This window comes from Eschrichtius robustus, chromosome 6 (genome assembly GCF_028021215.1).
Source record: "Eschrichtius robustus isolate mEscRob2 chromosome 6, mEscRob2.pri, whole genome shotgun sequence".
In the NCBI taxonomy this organism is placed as follows: Eukaryota; Metazoa; Chordata; class Mammalia; order Artiodactyla; family Eschrichtiidae; genus Eschrichtius; species Eschrichtius robustus.
In genome coordinates this window covers 118,283,333-118,295,686 of record NC_090829.1, presented here as the reverse complement: position 1 = coordinate 118,295,686, position 12,354 = coordinate 118,283,333, and positions in this window count along the sequence as shown.

The following is a 12,354-nucleotide window of genomic DNA, read 5'->3' as shown; positions in this document are numbered from 1 at the left end:
TCACTTGGAAAATATAAAGCCCCAAATGGAACAAAGCCTTCTGTGGGCCCGGCTTGATCTGAGCTTCTAGATGGTTTGCTGACCACCACAGCGTTTTATGCTTAGTGGTAAATGCCAGCACATCCCCATGTTATATTAGCTTTCATAACACTAGACTGCCGCCAATGACCCCACTCTGTGGCTTACTCTAATTTGCACTCCTGAATTGTGAGCGTATTTAACAACCATGATATTATGAGAGTGGCGTCAGCTAAGCTTTTCTCACTAAGTATTGATATTGCTCATTTTTTCTAAGTGCTTCCCATGATATGTTCTTCCTAGTGGATCCCAGTGGGTTTCTTTTTAATTGCAGCTCAAAAATATCAGGTTTGTTTTGTCTTTTCCTTGTGGTTTAGGCTAGGAAAATTTCTCATTCTTTTTAAAACCTCCAGAATATTTGGTCGAATATACAAATGGTCATTATAATCTTGAGTTTGTTATTCAATTCCCACATATTGTATTGTTTTGCTAATGGACACTTAATGTTAAGACCCTTGCATGTATGAAGTAGGGCACACTTACTTTACAGCTTTGCAGTTTGCAAATTGCTTTCACGATACATATTCTCCTTTACTCATTCACTAGACGCATATTTATTGACATGTGTCAGGCTTTGTGCTGGGCACTAATGAGATAAAGGTGAATACAACATTAGAACTAACCTCAAGGTGCTCACAGTCTATGGGATGATGGGAACAACAGCAGGACCACGGGATAAGTGCAGGAAGAGGAGGCAGTGCTTTTTACATGGAATGAGAGGAGGGTTTGCGGGGATGGGAACATTAGTGAGGTTCACAGGAGAGGGGTGAACCAACAGGCTGCTATGAGAGACTGAAAGGAAAGAAAACTAAAAACAAAAGGGGACAGATTTTGAGGCTTCAAATGCTGAGCATCGACTCAGCATACAAACTCACTAGCTGAGATTTGTTTTATCACCCAGTTTTACAGGTGGCAAATCTGGGGACCAGAGAGACACATGAAGCAAATGTTACAAGAAAGATAAGTTCTAGCCTTTTGACTCCTAGACCAATTCTCTCTCTACATGAAATGACTATTATAAAAGTGAACTGAAGAATACAGAATATCTTTCTGATTTTACTTTCCAAAAATTTTTTCTGAAGTTTATTTCTTATTATAGAAATTAAAATGTGTTTATTGTAGGACATTTGCAAAATAGAAATGAATGAAAAATGAGTTAAAATCATTAGGTAATAACATTTTAAAATATTTCCTCTGTCATTTGTATATATAAAAGTGCATACATATTTTATAAAATTGGAACTAATATGTATATACTATATTGTATCCTGTTCTTTTCCTTGAACAAAATATATTGTGAATATTTTTCTCTTGCAAACAAATATGCTTCCTTACTATGATTTTAAATCATTTTTAGGGAATGATTTTTATTCTATTATTTTTAATGGTCGTAGAATGTTCCATTGTATGAATCTAATGACACCAATTTGTCCATTTCACTATTATTAGACATTTAAGCAGTTTCTAACAGTTTGTATTATGAATAGCACTGCTGCAAACAAATTGTTCACATTTCTGATTTTTTTTTTAGGGTAAGGAATCACTAGGTCAGAAAGTATAATACTTTTTTTTTTAATTAATTAATTTATTTATTTATTTTTGGCTACATTGGGTCTTCGTTGCTGTGCACGGGCTTTCTCTAGTTGTGGCGAGCGGGGGCTACTCTTCGTTGTGGTGTGCAGGCTTCTCATTGCGGTGGCTTCTCTTGTTGCGGAGCACGGGCTCTAGGCACGCGGGCTTCAGTAGCTGTGGCACGCAGGCTCAATAGTTGTGGCTCACGGGCTCTAGAGCACAGGCTCAGTAGTTGTGGCGCACGGGCTTAGTTGCTCCGCGGCTTGTGGGATCTCCTCGGACCAGGGCTCGAACCCGTGTCCCCTGCATTGGCAGGTGGATTCTTAACCACTGCGCCACCAGGGAAGTCCAGAAAGTATAGTGCTTTTAAGGCTCATGACACATATTGGCAAATAGTTCCAATTTGCAATCCCACTAGGAGTGAGAAAAATGCCAGTTTCCCTATCATTGCCAACACTGTGCATAAGATAAACAACTTCTTTTTGCCAACAAATAGCTCTTGTATTTGATTATTTTTTTGGAGGACATGTGTCTCAGTGGTAACAGGTTTAAGAATAGTACGTTACTGTGCAAAGGGAGTTGGGGAAGGAATGGGGGGGAACTGGGGGATGGGGTGGATGTATATACTTTCCAACCATATTTGCATTCAATGACAGGCCCTTCTATTTCTGGCCATCCTGGGCCGCTGTGGGAGATGTCCATCTGGTATAATCATACAGGACCAAGTAAAGTCTCTGTGATTCGCACCTGGCTTGTGGCAAGTGGAGTGTCAGAGCATAAGTCCTCTCCAGTCCTGAGAAGAGGAACACTTGTCATACGGTGTGACCAGACAACAGGAAGTTCTCCTTCAAGGGAGTACTGCACTGCCAGAAACTAGACACTCAAACAGTGCCCTCCCAGCATCGGTGGCTAGCCACCTACTCAGTCCTCCTGGGCAGTTGCCCCCTCCCTTCAAGGGCACTTTCCTGTGACCATCAGTCAGACTTCCCACCTCCCCCAGCATCCACTAGCCAAGGCTTCTCAGTCCTCACCTCCCAACACACCCCCATCCCAAAGCAAGCACTTTAGTCTCTCCTGGATGACATTTTACAACGGAACTTCACAAAATATTTTTAAGGGGTTTTAAAATTATGGAACATTTGAAACACACAGAAAAGCACAGAGGTTTATATATCAAATACTCTTCTGCTCACCTCTCAAATATAACAGATAGTGATATTTTGCTGAATGTGCTTCCTATATTGTTTTTTTCAAGAGTTAGAATGTTACAGACGTATTGAAGTCCCTTTATACCACCCCTCATTCTATTTATTCCCTTTCCTCCCTCCCTCCCTCCTCAGAGATAACCACAGTCTTGAGTTTGTGTAGTTCCTTCTATAAGCCAGGGAAGAGTCAAAGGAAACTGCTAATTCTTTTTGCCTTTTCTGGGTCAATCAGATTTCTTCTCTTTTAGACAGTTGAAGATAGTAAGTTGAACGCTAAAGAGAAAGGAACTGCTTGTTTAGAAGAGTTGTTTTCTTACTGATATGTAGTGTCATCAAAATGAAATGATATAGGAAGCCCCTTGACACTGGTCCTGACCAGATGACTATGGTGAAGACAGTAGAGTCATTAGACATAATAAATATGAAGATCAGGACAGAAATAGTTGGTTAGGGCAGCAGACTTATCAGAAATGCAAATCTGGAACAGTCCTCAAAAATGAAATAAATTCTGAATTACAATGTTAAGTTCAATAATAAATAAATACGTAAATCAAATACGGTCAGTATTTTGATGACATATTTTGAGGCTATAAAAATCATGTTTTTGAAGACCACTTAATATTGATAAATACAGGGACATGCCCATTACACATTGTTGACATATTTGAAAAGGAATAAAAAAGGAAAAATGATAAGCTGCATATATAGTATGATCCATATGTATGTACATGCATATCTACAATTGTAAAGAGATAGATGGATGGATAGATAGATAAGAGATAAGAGATAGGACCCATTTTGTTTGTATTTGTATGTGTGAGTGTTTGTGTTTGTCTTAGAAACAAGACTAGGATAAAAAGCAAATGAAAATGTTTATGGTTTTGGAGTAATAGGATTACGGTTAATTTTGGTTTTCTTTAATTTTCCCAAATTTTCTAGAACGTTGTGCAAGTATTTCTTTATATAATGTGTGTGTGTGTGTGTGTGCGTGTGTAAGAAAGAAGTGAAGTTAGAGATAGGTCGAACTTAATTCAATAGTAAAGGCAATTTTGCATTCCTTTGGCAATCTGCGAAGAAACCAGCTTACCTGAGAGTTCCATGGTCTTCCGTCATGAAAGCCAGAGAAATTTTGATAGATTTAGATGAATAGATGCAAAGTGAACCTTCTTCCTGGGTTTGTATGAAGGAAGACCTCTTTGTACAATAAAACAGGTTGATTTCATGACTTCAATGGTCTTTTCACTGAATCAGGTTGAATAAGTTACCAACATGATCAACTGAGCCTAACTGAATCATCAAGATGGGGAAAAAAAGAGATTAAAGTAAAAGTAATTGATCTAATAGGCACATATAAACACAGAAGCAATTTCAGGGTCAAGATAATGATAAAATCAAGGTAAACACATGTTTTGTAAACATTATTCAAATATGCTTGGGAACAATAATGGATAATCCTGATTTTTCAATACAGCAATTATTCTAATTCTTTTCAACTGACTCTTTCTAACGCTTGACGGCAGACAATGTGTTTTCATAGTACTCATTCTGCCAGCTTTTGTGGTTTTAATTTCATTTTTTCACTTCTGAGTGGCTGTAGACTGCCATTCCCTTCAGAACGTATAGCATCCTTCCTTTCTTCCCAAACCACAAGAAATCTCAGGTGGGTCAGTTCTGCCACGTTCTCAAAGAGTGTCCTCTGAACAGGAGAGGACTGATTGTCCTACATTCCTTTACTTTTATTGCTGTTGAAATAAGTTTTGCTCACAAAATTTCAATTTCTGATAACTTGAAGTGAAAGACTAAGGTAAGACTGAGTGGAAAGAGTTATTCATAAAATGAAACAGGCTGACAAAAGGAATCTCACCTTGGTGGAAAATGAAAATGTCTCCACAGATGGACACACATAAACACATTGTCATCCACTGACATTAACAGGCATTAACGTACATTACTAAAATCATAGCATCTTAGGGGTGAAAATGGAGTTAGACATTATCCAATTTAATTCTCTCCTCATTTTTTTAGATAAGAAAACAAGGGCAAAAAAAAAAAAAAAAAAAAAAGTGACCTGCTTGGATTGTAGCCAAAGGTTCCTAAATCTCAATCTATTTTTTAAAAAGTCTCTTCCAAATAGTTGCATGTGGTCATCCTTTTTGTTCAAGTTGCACACTGCCTTAATCCTGGGCAGTCAGCACCAAGCAGTGCCATGTCACATAAAGCAGCAGGGCTTAGTGGAACAGATGTCTCTCTGAGAGCTCCTCTGACCTGGGGACCTTCTGCCCATCCAGACCATACTGCAGCTGACCAACACAATTTAGTCTGGACAGCAGGTGAATCTGATGATGTAAAAAAAAGAGACCACTTAAAATCCAATTGCTTTCAGAAGGGCTTTTTTAATAATGGAGTCCACTATAAAATTGGTGATTATTGCATGTCATTATAGGAGGCCAATTTTTATGTGAAAGATCTATTTTGTTGATTAAATGAAATTCTTTTTAGTGCCATTGGGTCACACATAACACATGTCCAGTCAATTATTTTAGGAGTAGTTGAAGATTTCTCTTTTCACAGTAATAGTTTTTTTGGCAATCAACAGAGCTTTGAAGAACCATTTTTCTTGATAATGACCTAGATCTTTTTTATAGGGAAATTTTTTCCCCCAAGATGAATAGAGCTGGGTCACAGGGAAGGGTGAGCAAACATGCTTTATTGTAATTTTTCCAGAAAGATCGGTGGTTTTGCATTCCAAAATGATAACATAAAACAATAGTTTTTAGCAACTTGGAATAACTAAAAACAGATGTGGGTTTGACTTGACAGATGTCAAGTATAAATATTGATACTAAAGAAATAGCCCATACTTTTTCCAGGAAATCTCATCTCTTTTCGTCTTACTTAGATCAATAAGACAAATTTACGCTGTATGGTGGTGAATAATCTAGCCAGGTAGAAGTCTCAATATTAGGTATTTGGAGATTTCGTTTCAGTTCTAATTCTGATACACTGATCTACTATGGAACAATCATTTAATTTTTAATTGCTTCACAAGTAAAATTTTTAGCTACCAATTGTGTTTATGAAAAAAATTACGTTTACTAAAAAAAGACTTGCTTTTATATATGGTTCTTTGCTTCCAGTTTGTGCGCAGCTTAAAATAAATAATCCAGAGCATCTGTTGACCAGTGTAAATGGCACGTATGGACTAAATGAATGATATTTTCTCCCGAATGGGTTGAAAGACTTGTACTGTATGGCTTAACGAGCAACCCCTTTGTTGATATAAACAATCCTTAAATGGACAATTTGGTTAAATATCTCTGCCAGTCCTGTCTGAGCATCAGCACCCAGTCTCTTCAAGACCCAGGGAACCTTGCTGACCTACCCTTTCCCTCTCCTTCCCATTTTCCAAGCAAGCTACTTGAAGTTGGAGCCAATCTTCATGCCTGGTACTTAGGGACTGTGGCACTAGAGGACAGAAATTTAAAAGTTAAAGAGTGCCTGTAGGCTGCACTCACTGCCTAGGCAGGAAGGGGTACAACTGTGATAATGGGCAAATTTGTGTGCAGGTGCCCAATCCCAGTGTCACCCAACCCACTGAAGAAGGAAGCAGGCCAGGTCTTGTTTCATACCCTCATCACACCATACATAAAGACAGGAGGCAAATGTTCTGTAACTCTTGGAATTAAAGCTAGAAGGGAGCCACGTCCAATTCTGATCCTTGATAGACTCAGAGACATCAAAAAGTTGCTTTTTCTACACACTGATCCAGTGGACCAGCGATCCCTAAAACAAATCTATTCCCATGTGACTAGGCAGTGCCATGGGGACTCCAAGTTGGGAAATCTGGTAGCACAAACTAGCCATGGGAGACTATTCTGTGCAGCTGCTTCTGCCCCTCATGCAAATTTCTGCTCAGCAAGTATCTTCACTTCGTATATATTCAAAGTCACATAGATAGAGACATGTATTTAAGGCTCATTAAACCCCATGGCACCCCTTTTGGAAAAGAAGAGAAGTCTGGGGTTTCCACTCATACACAAACATCTGCAATAGCCTTAATGAGATTTCATTTTGGGATCCTTACTTATACTTAAACCAGCTCTATGGAGTTTGGTCATCTGACTCCAAAGTCTGCAAGCTGAATCCTTGACGTGAGAGGTTGGCAAATGGAAGAGAGTTTTCTAAACTTTTGAAGGCACTGTGATTCCCACTAAGTGTACCAACAGTTGATTCTAAGGATTCTGGGCCAAACCAAATTATAAGTGTGGACATCTTGATATATATCATTGAGATCCTTTCCACCAGTTCCTGATTAAGAATGTTCTAAACGTAATGTGAACAATACCATCTCTGCACTAATAACAATAGCATATTGAGAAGTTTGGAAGTCAAATTCTTAGAACAACACAAATATCACTAATCATGGAAGGAAAGGACAATCAAGAATGTACAATAGTTCCTGTGATTTTCCAGACATAAACAGTGGTTCATGCCCCACGTTTTCACTCTGAACACCCAACTAAAGACCTCCTCAGGAGCTGAAATGGGGGATCTGGCCCATGGCTGAGCCTTCAGCATTCCAACAGTTGAAAGCTCTGACCCTTATCCTAACACCACCTAACCTTCCACCACCAGTACAACTAATGCTACAAGAGTATCCTGGCAAGCGAAATCTCAGTGCCCACATCTCTAGACACCTGGTCCTGCCTGAAATCAACACTGCTTATGGAACAGAAAATTCTGGCAATGGATGCCAAATTTGAGTCAGTTCTCCAGGCCAGTGATGACAAGGCCTCTAAACACGGCAGCCTAGAAAAGCCAAGGCAACCAGAGTAGATAGGTGACATGGGCTATGTTTTTAAATGCTTCAACCTGAACAATGTCTAAATCCTGGGCGGTTGGCACCAAGCAGATACCAGGTCACACAATCCAGCAGGGCTTAGTAGAACAGACAGACTCCTTACTGAAAACCCCTCTGACCTGGGAACTTTCTGCCCATCCAGACCAAACTGCAACGGACCAAGACGGTTCAGTCTGGACAGAACACAGATGCCTGATCATGTCAGAGCCTAACCAAGGTACTACCCAAGGTCTTTCCCAAACTTTACAAGACCCTGATTATCCTAGGAAAGTGGCAGCATATCCCAGCAGTACTATTAACAACTGCTCCTTATTTTAGGCATGTCCTGGATCCCAGCCTAAACCCTGATCTATTGCTCTGCTCTTTGTCTATCTGGCTCCATTTTCTAGCTTTGGTATCTGTGACCCTTATCATTTGGCAATTGTCGCTGTGGCGTTTTTGGCCTTCACTTCCTTCTCATTATAGAGAAATGAAGGAAAGAAACAAAAAGGAAAAGTAAGGATCCCACCTTTTCTTTCAGAGATAATCACTGTGAGCATTTTAGTGGTATATCCTTCCAGATGTTTTCCAGGTCTATTACACACACACACACACACACACACTAATTCTGCATATATATATATGCCCATATGAGATTATACATGAAAGGTGTGTATCACAGTGCCTGGCACACACTAAACACTCAGTAAACATGAGCTGTTGTTATATACCTGATTTGTAACTTGTTTACATCACTTGGTAATATATAGTGAATACACTCCATGTTGAAAAATCTCTTTCTACATGTGATTTTTAATGGATACAGAGGATGTGCCATAATTTAATCCTCTATTGTTAGACACAAGTTATTTACACTATTTTGCTATTAGAAACACAGCTACAATGATCATTATTCTAGTTAAAGTTTTATATTCTAGCATAAATTCCTAACATTAGAACACGGGGTCAAAGAGTTTGCATAGTTAAGACCTTTGATATAAAGTGGTAAACTTTCCTACAGAAGAAAAACATATACCAGTTTACGCTCTCCCATCAACCACATGGTGGAATATCAGTGCATTTATTCATTCTTTTATTCAACAAATAAATTTCATGAACTGTGCTAAATGCTACAGATACTTTGGCGAACAAACAAACAAGGACCTTGCTCTTCTGGTTATGCCGTTTAAAAGGGGGAGAATAAATATTAAATAAATATCACAGTAATCAATTACAAAGTTTAAGAAGTACCATGAATATAAAAACAAGATGCTGTTAGATGTATATTGGTTATATATCTATGTGTAACAAATTACCCCCAATCCATAGTGGTTTAAAACAACAAATATTTATTATCTTATGGTTTCTATGGGTCAGAAATCTGTTTACAACTTAGCTATATCCTCTGAAGAGGTTTAATATGTTTATCTTAGAGGATAAGGCAGGCCATAGTGAAAGATTAAATGTGGATGAAGTAGAGAAAGAAATCAGAAAGTATTCCCAGGTTCCTGGCTTCAGCAATTGACTGTAGCCATTATAGGCTTTATTATTACTATTTTATGGTTGTTATTGTTATTTGCTTATTCAATAGGTAAAAGAATTTTCCCATTTGATTCTTATTTTGCATTTCTTTCCATATGTTTATTGGTCAAGGTATTTTGGTCTAGTTATTTCATGCCTACTATCACGGCAGGTATAATACTATTTTTCTAAATAGTAGAATTCATATTAGAAACTTGGTCTTCAACATCTTTGTTAGTAATTGAACCATTCAAAAATTTTAACATATATTGATAAGTGAAAAAGTAAGGTGCATAATAATGTGTTTATAAATGCATGTATAATAATACATTTATGTTTGTAGTGGTACCTGTGTTTGCAGATGCTTAAATTGTCTGTAGTAGAATACAGAAGAAACTGGTAATAGTGGGTTTTACTGGAGAGGAACTGGAGAGCTGAGGGATGGAGAGAAACTTACTTTTCTTGTACACTTTGTCTATCTTTTGAATTTAGTTCCTTACACAGATATTATCAGCTTGAAAAATTGCAGCCTACTGATAAGTCAATAGGAATATATGATAGTTATGTTGAAGTAAAGATGTGACACACTTTAGTACCCATTCTATCGTTATCTCATGGCTATTTTACTGCATGAAAAAGATATATACAAGGGCCTCCAGGAGAATTCATTTTAGAATCTGCCGGCTCAGTAACATGTATTGTATCATTGTAAGAACTGAATATAAAAAGTCATTCTTGATGTCTGGTATCTGGTACCCTGAGACCATTAGTAACGATAGTATTCTGCTCTGTATATCCGTGTCCTCTGTTTGTGCGTTGTCTCTACCCAGGTATCAATTATTTAGCACTCACTGTTGAGCTTGTGCTCTTTGATTCTCATCCTCAGCTCCTCTGCCACCTGCCTCTTAATCATTTTCCTGCTCATTAACAGCTCCAGTGGGCATAGTCATAAAGGGGAGGCAAAATTCCAATAAATTTATTTGTTATTGTTCATTGTACATATGAAAGGTTTTAGGAGGAAAACGTTGAGTTTAGTGATTAAAATGAGATGTTTCAATCATTTCAATTTATTTTTTCTTTTTACTTTTAATTCTTTCACATTTATGAACTCTAATTATGACAAAGCACTGTTTGTTTTCTTTTGCTACCAAAAAAATATTATCTGCATAAAAGACCACTTGGGTGCTTACTGGCCACTCATTCAACATTCCAACGTTCATCCCCAAATCTGAGGAATAAAAAGTGAAGAAACAAATACGGTAGCAGGTATTGAAATGTGATGTTTCAGAATAGCAACCGAAGAAAACAACAACAAAACGTAATAATACATAAAACAAAGTCAAGTGGTGTGTGCATGACTCAAGAATGAACACAGAAAGCCCAGATGTAAGATGACTGCTCAGAAGCAAACAATTCCTCCCAAAACCAGAGACCGACTCTTTAATATGCTTGCTAAAAGAACTGGGAGAAGAAAGAGAAATGAAAAATATGCAAAGATAGGAAGAAGTAGAATGGATAATTTCAGTGGTACCATAGTGGACACATACAGCTTAGTAGGTGCCCAATATCCATTCATCCTATTTTGATAACTGTTTTCAGTTTATCTTTTTGGGGATCTGTTCCTCTCCAGTCTCAGTTATTATGGTCCCTGATGAGAAAATGCTACCTTGACTCCAGATGTGGCAAGTGATCCAGGACTGGCCAGTCAAAGCATCCCATTTTCCTGGCAGCAGTAATTTGTCACCAGTGATCCCATGGCCCAGGTCAGGTCAATCAAAGCCAATAACACTGATTTGAGACAATTTATATTATGCTTTTGAGGAATTGTATTTGTCCTTTTCTACTGGACTAGGAATTTGGGGCATTGAAGGTCAAGAGATATTTTCACCACCTTATGTCTGTGAATGAAGATGAGAATGAAGCAAACACACTGGGGGTGGATGGTTGCATCCTGCCAAGAGGACTGAGAGAAATCAAGACCCACAGGACATTGTGTCTTGCCTAAACCAACCCCACCTGAACCTATTCTTACTCCTGGACTTTCCAGTTACATGAGCTAATCAATTCGAGTTCCTTCTCCTTTACAGCAGTTTTGAATTGAGTTTTCATTGTACAGAAAAGAGTCCTAAATAATATGTTTTACTCATATAATTTACAGAGGGAGAGAAAGATGGTCTCATTATTGTCTGACTAAGAAGTATATACAGGTAGAGATGGTGTCTTATAGAGCTAACTTGCCCATACATTCCCTAGGAAGACAACTCAGCTCTGGTGGGTCCATGAGCAGCAGGGTCTTCTAATGTGTGATAATAAATGCTAGTATTTTTACGTTCAAAAATTTTGAAAATTCCACCCCAGTGTGGAATCTCAGGAGATATCTGACACTGGCTTACCTAAAATGTTTTAATAGGAAAATATTGACCTGTGAAAAAATGTGGTTTTGAGACTGAATAAAAAAGTGAATAAAGTTGGGGGGGAGAGGAAGATGGGATAGTGAAATTTCAAGTAGAAGTATGGTAAATGCAAAGTTATTTCCATCCCTAATATAATTGAAATCTCCCTGAATCTGACAGTGTAACTGATGCCTGGAAAATATGGTAAATTTCACTGTGACATTGAAAGTTGCTGAACTGAAACACTTTTCTTCCATCACACTTTGAGATCATCATCCTAGACTTGGACTTTTGGTAAAGTTGAACAAGATCAAAACTCTGAGTCACTTGTGTGATAGCTCGATGCCAGGAAGCGATGACCACTTCAGAAAAATGGGACAGTGACATCAGTTTGCAGTGGGTCACTAGGTACTATGGAGGGTGGCAAGTTTTTGTGCACCATCCTGGCAGATGCTTCTTGCATGAAATATGAGTCCAGAACTCTAATTCTAACAATGTTATGAACAAACCTATGCAATTAAAGCCTAGTGCATGACTGGAAACAGAGATAAGCTAATAAGATTATGAACCACCTAAATAGATCCTGAAGCCATATGATGACATCATGAAATTTTAGAAGATACAGCTGGCTTCCCATGATATTTTTGCAGTTGAAAAATATGTAGCATCTGGTCTTTCGCTTATCAATTCTTTGCTGAAGTAGTTGTCATCTTAAGTTTCTTTTTATCATGTAGATGTGTTAAGT